Source organism: Phyllopteryx taeniolatus, chromosome 1 (genome assembly GCF_024500385.1).
Source record: "Phyllopteryx taeniolatus isolate TA_2022b chromosome 1, UOR_Ptae_1.2, whole genome shotgun sequence".
In the NCBI taxonomy this organism is placed as follows: Eukaryota; Metazoa; Chordata; class Actinopteri; order Syngnathiformes; family Syngnathidae; genus Phyllopteryx; species Phyllopteryx taeniolatus.
In genome coordinates, this window is record NC_084502.1 from 39,039,378 (window position 1) to 39,049,816 (window position 10,439).

Here is a 10,439-nt window from a genome sequence, read left to right on the forward strand (position 1 = left end):
CACACGAAAATATGCCTCCTTCACAGGTTCGCTCGGAGTTGGGATAGTTGAACTACGACATTCGCGTGGTGACAGCCAATCAGCGTCGTGAATGGACTATGTCACACATAGCATCCTGTACAGTTCTTGAGTAGAGGAAAATGGAAGAGGTGATTGTTGCAGTCTGTGGGCACCCTGAGCTGTTTGACACGAAATATTATCAGTACTGGGACCGAGCAAGAAAGGAGCAGGCTTGGAATATTGTGAATGAAGAAAGCTGGCATATCTGGTAAGTGTATTTATTCATTTACTTTTTTACAGCTATCGAACTGTTAACCAATATAGCAATAGCATTAGCCAAAGCTTTAGCACAACCACTGGCCACCTGATTACACAGGTACACTTTTATTTATTTCTATTTACAGATTAACTTTATCGGACACTTGAGGTGGAACAGGAGGAGGGTCAAGGAGACCCTGCCCTACCTCAAAGACTGCCTTCGAGTATGTACACAAAACATTTGGATTGTATTTTATAGGGTACAAGTGTACGACCTGTGTAACCAATTATGGTATGCTTTTCACAATGAGTAGTACTGTATTCCATACTTTTCCTTTTGGGTTGTTTTTTTAATTATTTTTTTTGTCTGGGCTTCAATTTCAATATTTTAGGTTATAGTCACTTACTACTAATACTACTATTACTACTACTACTTATCTATTATTGATTCTTGACGACTATTTTGCTGTATTTTATTGTTAATGTATTAATATTGTATTGTTTTAACCCAGTGTAGGTGACATTAAGTGACATGAAAGGCACCCAAAATAAAATGCATTATTGAAATAATAAAAAAATATAAACTTTACAAACTGCTTTATATCACATTTTCATTTCCGTTTCATATATTTTCATTTCCATTTCATACAGGAAAATGTAAACAGAGCAGAGGAATTGAGGAGGAGATTGAGGAGCATCTTCTCCATCTCCTGAAGGAGCATACAAACATTCCTCCATCACGACCTCACCGTGAGGACACGCTGTTCATGACAAGCATTACTCCTTCCTTGAAAAGATTTGTCAGTAGAGTGGAAGGAATATGTAAAATGTCTAATTCATAAATTAAATTCATAAATGTATAAACAAAGCACATTTACTCTAAATCTGGACCAATTGGATCAATAATGTCCAGGTGTCAAAATTTCCAGGCTTTTATACTTTTTAAATTTTTTTTTATTTTATTCTAGATGTACTAATACTATGTTTAGTTATAACGTTTTTTTCAATCCACTCTATTTGACTAATTTTTGTCTTTTACATTTTTCTCACAAAAATAGTTATTACATACATAAACAACCATATGTGCTTTACCTTATGTCATGATCTCATGTCGTTGTCAGGTTTATTTCTGTATTTTACTAACGTCTACAAACAGTTTTATTTGGTTACCTGCTAAATGCAGTCCATACATTTTACAGTGTAGTGTTACAGTGTCAATTAAATACAATATATTATGGATAAAATACTATATACAAGCAGACAATGTTTATTATGATATGCAAATTAACTGTTGACTTTGTGTTTACAAACAGGTGCAATAATATTGGTGCTGATAAAGTAATATTGCAGGAATTTTGACGTATGTGTGGGTGGCTCTTAAGTTGTATAACTGGGATCCGGAGTTGGCAGGGGCTTGGAAGACCACGTGCTTGCCATCCTGTGCTCCACAACAGAGAGGAAAATCCCACCACTGCTCAAATATCCCAGCAATTTTCTTCCACTCCTCTGTGGTGGGCACAGCCATGAAGTCATCCACGAGGCAGTCCCACATCGCTGTTGCCCCTTACCCTGACCCTTTTCCCCAACACAGAAAATGTTTGCCATGGTCCTGAATGAATGTCTGCAACACATAAAACCTTTCAATTGACCACAGTTGTATTGAAGATACTCTAGATACAAAAAAACATAATGATAATCACATACAGTCATGGCTAAAAACACTGGCCCCTCACGGGACCATGACTGTATTGTATATTTTATACCTGTGTATTTATGTAAAAAAAAAAAAAAAAGAAAAAAAAACCTAATATCCTTATTATTCCAGTGTTTAGCAAATTGAAATTGTTTTCTAAATCCCAATTGACTTAAAACAGGAACAGGTGAGTCTTTTCACGTCAGACAGTCAAAACTCAGGGGGGGGAAAAAGCAAAGTGTACTGTCTTGTTATGTAGTCAAAATGATGTTGAAATAAATACATCATGACTGTATATCATAAATATTGAATACAGTACATCAAACATAAATACATAAAATGTGTGGCTCGTGGTTGCACTACTATATTGATAGGGATATATATTGTTGCTTTCCAAAATAATAAACATCACAAATTCCGGTAACATTATATTGTATAATGTTGAAGTTGTACGCAGTTCATAGATCTGTAAGACTGTTGTTGTTGTGGCCGCCCCATCAGCACACAGTTGGGAGTCACAGGATCGGGGTCACTGACGTCCGACGGAAAATAGCCCAAAGATTTGGAGTTTAGGATTCCTTCCTCTTTGATGACGAAAGTGCGGAGGACTTCTTCCTGCAGTGGGTGAGCTCCGACTGTGGTATACAGAGCAGTCTTCACAGAGCGAATCTCTCGCTCCCACACACCCCTGAAGTGAGGAGTGGCAGGGGGATTGTAGTGGAAGTGGATCCTATGCGGGGCCAGAAGCCTCTGTAGATCGGGTGACATAGCTGCAAATGCCTCACACATCTCTCTTTCTCCACCTTTGAAGTTGGTCCCTTGGTCTGAGTAGAGCTTGGCTGGGGTTCCTCTTCGAGCAATGAAACGATGGAGGGCCATCAGGAAGGAATCGATTGACGTTAGGATATATAACTGCACTACCTTGACCGTGAGCCATGTGAACAGGATTCTCCATCTCTCTTTTGACTTCGAATGGGCTGAAGCCGGTAGAGTAGAACGCCAGATTGAAGAGACGGAGCCGGGCTGCAGGAAGATCAGCCATTTTGGGTACAGTGCGTTTGGCTTTCCACAGTTGGCATTCCACACATGTTCTTTGGAAGCGGCGGATGGCTTCTCTTCCCCTCAGGATCCAGTATTTGGATCCAGTACGTGCGGCGAATCTCACACGTTCTGGGCCTGCATGTTTCATCCAAGCGTCAAAGTCCTGGATGAGGTGGCACGTCACGGGATTTGACAGGTCGAGTACCACTGGGTGAAGGCTATTGTAGGCCAGCTCTTCAGACCTGCGTAGCTGGCCACCAGCTCGAATGAGCTCAGCAGTGGTGTCAAACTCTGGGGACAGGTTCAGAAGACGGCTGCTGCGCAGGACAGGTTTGCCAGCCTGAAGAAGTTGGGCCTCTTCACTAACTGTCTTGTTGGGCCATCCTTAGTCTTTCGGCCTGGCGGTAGACCTCAGCACTGATACCATCATCCTCCGCAGCCGCCCCATGAAGCTTCTGGGCGGTAACTTGGAGCAGCTCCTTCCACGAGGTGAAGAGGAGCAGGTCTGGGTAAGTTGAGTCGGAAGCTATGCCATAGAACGTCGGCTTGCGGAGCTCAGTGGGATCTGGATTGTCTGTCAGAAAACCGACAGGATCTGCTGGCCACTGTTGTAGTCCCTTCAACAAGAAGGGTGGACCTTGGCTCCAACGATTGGGGCGCACTAGGTCCTGGAGTGCCTTGCCACGGGTGATGTCATCTGCAGGGTTCTGTAGGGAGTCAAGGTAGCGCCATATGCACTGAGGGGTCAATTCTTGGATTTCGGCGACACGAGTGCCGACGAAAAATGAAGTAACTTTGCGATCTGCACTCCAGTCAGCACGCCATACAGCTCCAGGCGAGGCATTGAGTGCAAGCGTCATGGGGAGACCCTGGATCGAGCCATCACAAAGGCCAGGTGAGTTGAGCCATCATCATTTTCCACCATCCTGAGGTATGCCAATGCCCCATAGGCTTGCTCGGACGCATCACAGAAGATGTGCAGCTCTATTCCTTTCACTGAGGTTGCGAATCTCTTTGGTAGATATGGGCGTGGGCAGTGCATTTGTGGGAGGAAACGCAGTTCTTCTTCCCAATTCTTCCACTGCTGAAGGAGGTCGGGAGGCAGCTGGGGGTCATCCCAGCCTCTTGGCTTGTCCCAGAAGCCTCTCACCAGCATCTTGTCTCGGGTTGTGTATGGATGGATGAAGCCCACGGTGTCATACTGGCTGGCGAGCACTTTATAGATGTTGCGCATGATGGGCTCACCATACTGCACTGGATGATGTTTATAGCCCAAAACGTCAGTGGAAAAGTGCCAAATGAAACCGAGGGTTGACTCAGGACTGTCCGGCTTGTCGTGTGTGAGCCAAAGTTCGGGCTGTTAGATCTAGCATCTTCGGGGAGGTGACTGATAACGCTGGGTTCGTTACTGGCCCTCTGACGCAGAACAAATCCAGCTGAGGACAAGAGGGTTCGTAACTTGTCCACCAGTTCCCTTGCTGTGGTGATGGAGGGAAGACTCTGGAGGCAGTTATCAACATGGAAGCATCGTTCAATTGATGTCCTTACCTCATCATTAGGCTGGCTGTGTTCCCTCATGTGCCATTGCAGGGCAAATATGGCGCAACAAGGGCTGCCAAAGGGGCGTACTTGCGACTCGTACACCGCCACCGGCTCCTCTTGGCACAAGTTATGCCACACAAAACGTAGGAGAGGTAAAAGACAGACTTGCTGGAACATGGACTTGATGTCTCACTAACAGCCACCGGGACCTCTCGGAATCGGAGGAGGACTCCTAGCAGTGATGCCCCTAGGGTGGGCCCTGGTAGGAGGTAGTCGTTCAAGTTCTGCCCTTGATGCTGGAATGAACAGTTGAACAATAGGCGGTGCTTTCCATTGTGGCTGACAAGGTGGTGGGGACTGTACTATGACTCGTCTCCTTGGTTCAGGTCACGCTGATTGATCTTGACAACAGAGCCTGCTTGGATCAACTTCTCCATCTCTGCCCGGTACACTTTGGTCTTTTCTGGATCTTTAAGGAGTAATCCTCTCTACTCCTATCGAGGTGGGCATGACGGTGTCAGGGATGGCGTGAAGGCCATCTGTGTGGCGAAGCAAAGGGGTACTATAATGTAGCACGCCATTGACTTCCACACAGGTTTTTTTGTTCAACAAGCTCATGGCCATCCTGCCTTGTGTCACTGCTTTGCCACTCTGCAGTGGTATGAGGTCTGTCTGCCAAAGTCACTCCACATGTTTCATCAAGTCGCTTTCTTGAGGTGTTACAGAGCTCAACAGGCACTGCTGAGGGTTAGTTGGCAGGCAAAGGACACTTGAGGGGCTTTGAAGAGCAGGACCACCAGGAGGTCCCCATGCGCACTGGTGCAGTGGGAGTGACTAGGTGTGACTAGGTGTGGGTGGTCACTGCCGATGAACAGCAGGGGTTTGATGCCCTTGAAAGACCGAAGGGGGATGTCTGACAAGTGCTATATTTCCTCTTGAGGGACTCGATGGGGTAAGTCTGGTCAGCTAAATCAATAGGAGCTGCTGTGAAGGCAGGGAATGGAGGTAAGCATCAGTGACGAGTTTGGCTTCCTCCAACTTAGGTGATCTAGCAGGACTTGGTACTTGAACAGTTCATAGCTTTTGGCAGGTAACATGTTCTCTAGGGCAATCTTGAAGTGAGCGAACTCACCAGGGTCTCTACGACAGAGATTGGGAATAGTTGGACGGGGTCCATGGTAGGCAGTATTCATGCTCATGCTCTGGGTTGATGGCCAGGTGGTAGTTGATGCCTGCCTTGGCATGTAGACAGGAGTTTGCACAGGTGGTGGAAGTGGAGCTGGATGAAGGTGGCACGACAGAGGGTTTTGAGGCACTTCGTAGGTTGTGGAGGTGAACCTTGGTGCTGATAGTGTCATGAACGGAACAAAGGACAGGAACCAAAATGCACGACTCCAATTCAATGGACAGTTTCAAAAAGAGAGGTTTAATAAATGGGCAGAGGTCGGTACACAGGTAGGCAATCCACAAAGGCAACAGTATCCAAAAAACGTGAGGCAAAAATGCAAGGTTAATAATCAGAACATGGTCTAGGCTTACTATGAGTCGGTGACGTGGAAACAAGGAATGCTGGAACGTGACAACAAGGTACAACGAACTGGCGACCAGAAAGAATGAGACACGAGGTTAAATGCATGGGGTAATTAGGGTAAACGAGGCACAGGTGGGGAAGATGGTCTCAGGAGCAGGTGTGTACGAGACAGGGGGACGACAACAACCATAACACACAGCCATGACAGCACCAATGAACGTTCCTCAGGCCCATAGCCCTCCCAGTCCACCAGATATTGCAGCCCCCTCCCTCCGACGAGACGACAACAGCCGCCTCACCGTGAAGACGGGCCACCGTCCACGAAACGGGGGGGGAAGAGGCCTTGAAGGCAGAACCAGTGGGGACTCCCGAGGTAAGATCATGCAAAGGCGAGGCTATTGAATTGAAATTTCTAATGAACTTCCAATATAAATTTGGGAACCCTAACAACCTTTGTACATCCTTGCGTGATGTGGGAGTGGGCCAATTAGTCACAGCATCAACTTTGCAAGGGTCCATTTTGATTTCACCTTGAGCTAGCACGAAACCCAGAAAAGAAACAGACGCCTTGTGTAACTCACATTTCTCAGCCTTGACATATAGTTCATTCTGCAGTAACCGCTGCAACACAGAGCGGACATGAATAATGTGAGTCTCCTCATCCGGGGAGAATATCAAAATATCGTCCAAATATACAAACACGTATGCATTCAACATGTCACGCAAGACATCATTGACAAAGTTTTGGAAAACAGCTGGAGCGTTAGGTAGTCCAAAAAGCATGACCAAATACTCATAATGTCCCGTTGGTGTGCTGAATGCTGTTTTCCATTCATCCCCTTCCCTTACCCTGACTAGATGATATGTATTTCTTAAGTCTAGTTTGGTGAAAACCTTGGTGCCCTCCAGGAACTCAAAGGCGCTGGAGATGAGAGGAAGAGGGTACCTGTTTTTCACAGTTATTTTGTTGAGATCCCAGTAATCGATACAGGGTCACAGGGTCTTGTCCTTTTTGTCCACAAAGAAAAATCCTGCTCCCGCAGGGGATGAAGTTGGACGAATGATCCCGACTGCCAGTGATTCTTCCACATACTCCTTCAAAGGCTTGTGTTCCGGCCCTGAAAGAGAGAACAACCTCACCCTTGGAGGTGTGGTTCTAGGCAGCAAGTCAACTGCACAGTCATAAGGTCTGTGGGGTGGACGGGCTTTGGCTTTGGACTTGGAACTTCTTTAATGTCATGGTAACAGGTGGGCACTTGAGACAAGTTGGGATCCCCAGATGGGGGTCTGTAGAATATCATTTGAAACATATCCCTGAACATTACATGGAGGTTTGAAACAGTTCTGGGTGCAATTGGTGCCCCATGACATAACATGCCCAGAGGACCAGTCAATGTGGGGCTTATGTAATTTCAACCAAGGGTTCCCTAAAATAAGGTCATAATTCATAGCGTCAAAAACATGAAAACTAATGCGTTCCGAGTGAGAATCAGGAAATGTTAATGTGAGTGTTTGGGTGTGGTGAGTGATCTTGACCATAAAACTGCTGCATAAGCGTTGCGGTGGCGTCTTACTTGAAAGGTTCTAAGATGCATAGGTCTAACAAGGAGGGAGTTAAGGAAATTTGCGTCAGAACCAGAGTCAATAAATACAGATGTATGAATCTCTTGATCTGGAGAGCATATTGTCACTTTAGGAAGAACATGGGTAGAGTCTTCCTTAATGAGATTTAGACTCACCGCTCCCGTGCCCTTGTTACCGGCACCGGCGACTTTGACATGACAGTTGCTCACGGAATGACCCAACTGCCCACAGTGGAAGCACCGCCCTTCCTTCAACCGGCGTTGACGTTCCTCAGGGGAGAGATAGAACCTGCCCAGTTGCATGTGTTCATCCGTGGTGACGCTAGGCAGTGGATTGAGACTGGCAACAGGGGATCTGGCTTGGTTTGGCTGGTCACCGAGGCTCGTCCTCCAAGTGCGCGGTGACGCATCCTTCCGCCGATCTCTGTCCAGCTCGCGATCCAAAAGCCTTTTGTCGATCTTTATGGGGAAAGCGATGAGTGTGTCCAAATCGGTCGACTGGTCTAGCGGGACCAAATGATCGTTGACGGCGGGGGATAGTCCTTGAAAGAATGCATCGAGTAGTGGCCTGTTATTCCACTGACTCTCAGCTGCTAGAATGCGAAACTCAGTCGTGTAATCTGACACCCTGCGCTTGCCTTGTTGTGAGGTGACAAGGGAGCGAGCTGCCTCACGATCTGGTGTGGAATACTGAAAAACTTGCTCCATAGTCTTTACAAAAGACGCCCAAGAATGTCACGCGCCAGAATTGCGGCTCCATTCAGCAGTAGCCCACGCTTCCGCACGACCAGTCAGGTGGGAAATAACAAACGCGAACTTTGGCCGCTCGGTGGGGAAGGCAGCTGCCTGCAGCTCAAAGTGGAGTTCGCACTGAGTGATGAATGCCTTAATATTCCCAGAATCTCCAGAGAACCTCTCCAGTCGAGAGAGCTATGGGCAGACAGCAGCGGAGGTGGAAGGTGGCAGCATGGTGACTGATTCACATGGAAATGGTGGTACAGTGGTGGCATCGGGTGCTGTGCCAGCTGGTGCCTTCTTCTGAACCATATTCATTAGAACTTCAAACTGTGAGGCCACCTGTCTCATCATAGTGTCCTGATGCTCTGACAGTTCCCTTAGATGAAGGTGGAGGGCAGCAAGCTGCTCATTCTGCTTCGAGATGAGTTGACCCTGCGCTTGAAGGGCTTTACGCACCGGGTCTGAGTATGCTGGGTCCATGTTTTGGCCAGTTCGTTCTGTCATGAACGGAACAAAGGACAGGACCCAAAATGCACGACTCCAATTCAATGGACAGTTTCAAAAAGAGAGGTTTAATAAATGGGCAGAGGTTGGTACAGGCAGGCAATCCGCAAAGGCAACAGTATCCAAAAAACGTGAGGCAAAAAAGCAAGGTGAATAATCAGAACAGGGTCTAGGCTTACTATGAGTCAGTGACCTGGAAACAAGGAATGCTGGAACGTGACAGCAAGGTGCAACAAATTGGCGACCAGAAAGAATGAGACACAAGGTTAAATGCATGGGGTAATTAGGGTAAACGAGGCACAGGTGGGGAAGATGCTCTCAGGAGCAGGTATGTACGAGACAGTGGGAAGACAACAACCATAACACACACCCATGACAGATGGAGCCACAGCAGGCCAGGCAGGTGGCGGCAGTAGGTTAGCCTGCTGGGCAGCTATGGGTTGGTTTACTCTGAGGGGATTATGGGTAGAAGTTGACAAAGTTTCATGCTTCGTAGCTTGTAATTCCCCAATTAATCGATTGAGGTGTTCGATTGTAGATTGGTTCATCTCCTCTTCTACACATGGTGGTGGCGGTAGGGGCCTGTCCACAGCCTCCTCTTCACATGTATTTATACAACGGCCATGTACCTCAGTGGACTGTGGGCGGCTTCTTGCAGCGTAGACCAACTGTTGGCTATCTGTACTGAATGCCTTTAACTCCTGGAGGTCTGCCATCATGCGCTGCTGGAACTGCTGTAGCAGGTGTCTTTCATGTTGGACCTTCCTTGGACCTTCCTTTCCTTTCCTCCAACTCCATTCTGGAGACTAGGACTGTGTGAAGTGGGGTTATTGGACCACGGAACCTCTCATGTTCTCCATATGGACATAGCTGTAGGTTACTCAGGGGCAGGCCAAGGACTATTCGGGATGTAGCATGCACCACTTTCCTGGAGGGCAGCATCCCGACTCAGCTGCGTGCAGGAGGGAGTAGAGAACTCGGAGGAAAGGGGGGTCATCTCGGCCGCTCCCTTAGTGGTCGCCTGTCCATACTATTGAGACCCGAGACCATCCAGGTCGATCTCACAATCTTTGTAACGGAGGGGGAGGCGCCTGTGGTGTCATGGACGTGTGCCATAGGCTTCGAACTAAGCAGCATCCATCTTGTCTAGCTTGAGTGTGATGTACTATCCGGCTCGAAGGACCATTAATGTTTTGGAGGCTATGTCGATAGCGGGTGTGTGAATAATGACCGTAATAGGGCAGTTCAAATTTACGCAAGCTGGAGCACCGGCCAGAGTGGTACTTCAAGGCCAGGATGCAGCAAATGATGGGTGAAGGCAAGGTGGCGGAATAAGGAGGCAGGTTGATGGTGCAATGAGATAAACAAAGGACAATTACTAACTGACGAGAGATATTACTCACTTAAGGTACTAATGTGCTTATCACTATACACTATACAGAAAATAAGGCACATTAAATAGGACAAGTAGGCATTTAGCTCACAATCGCTAATGCTAAGACAGCACAACTCAACAGGTAGCAGAACGACTTAACTTCACCAAACTAAT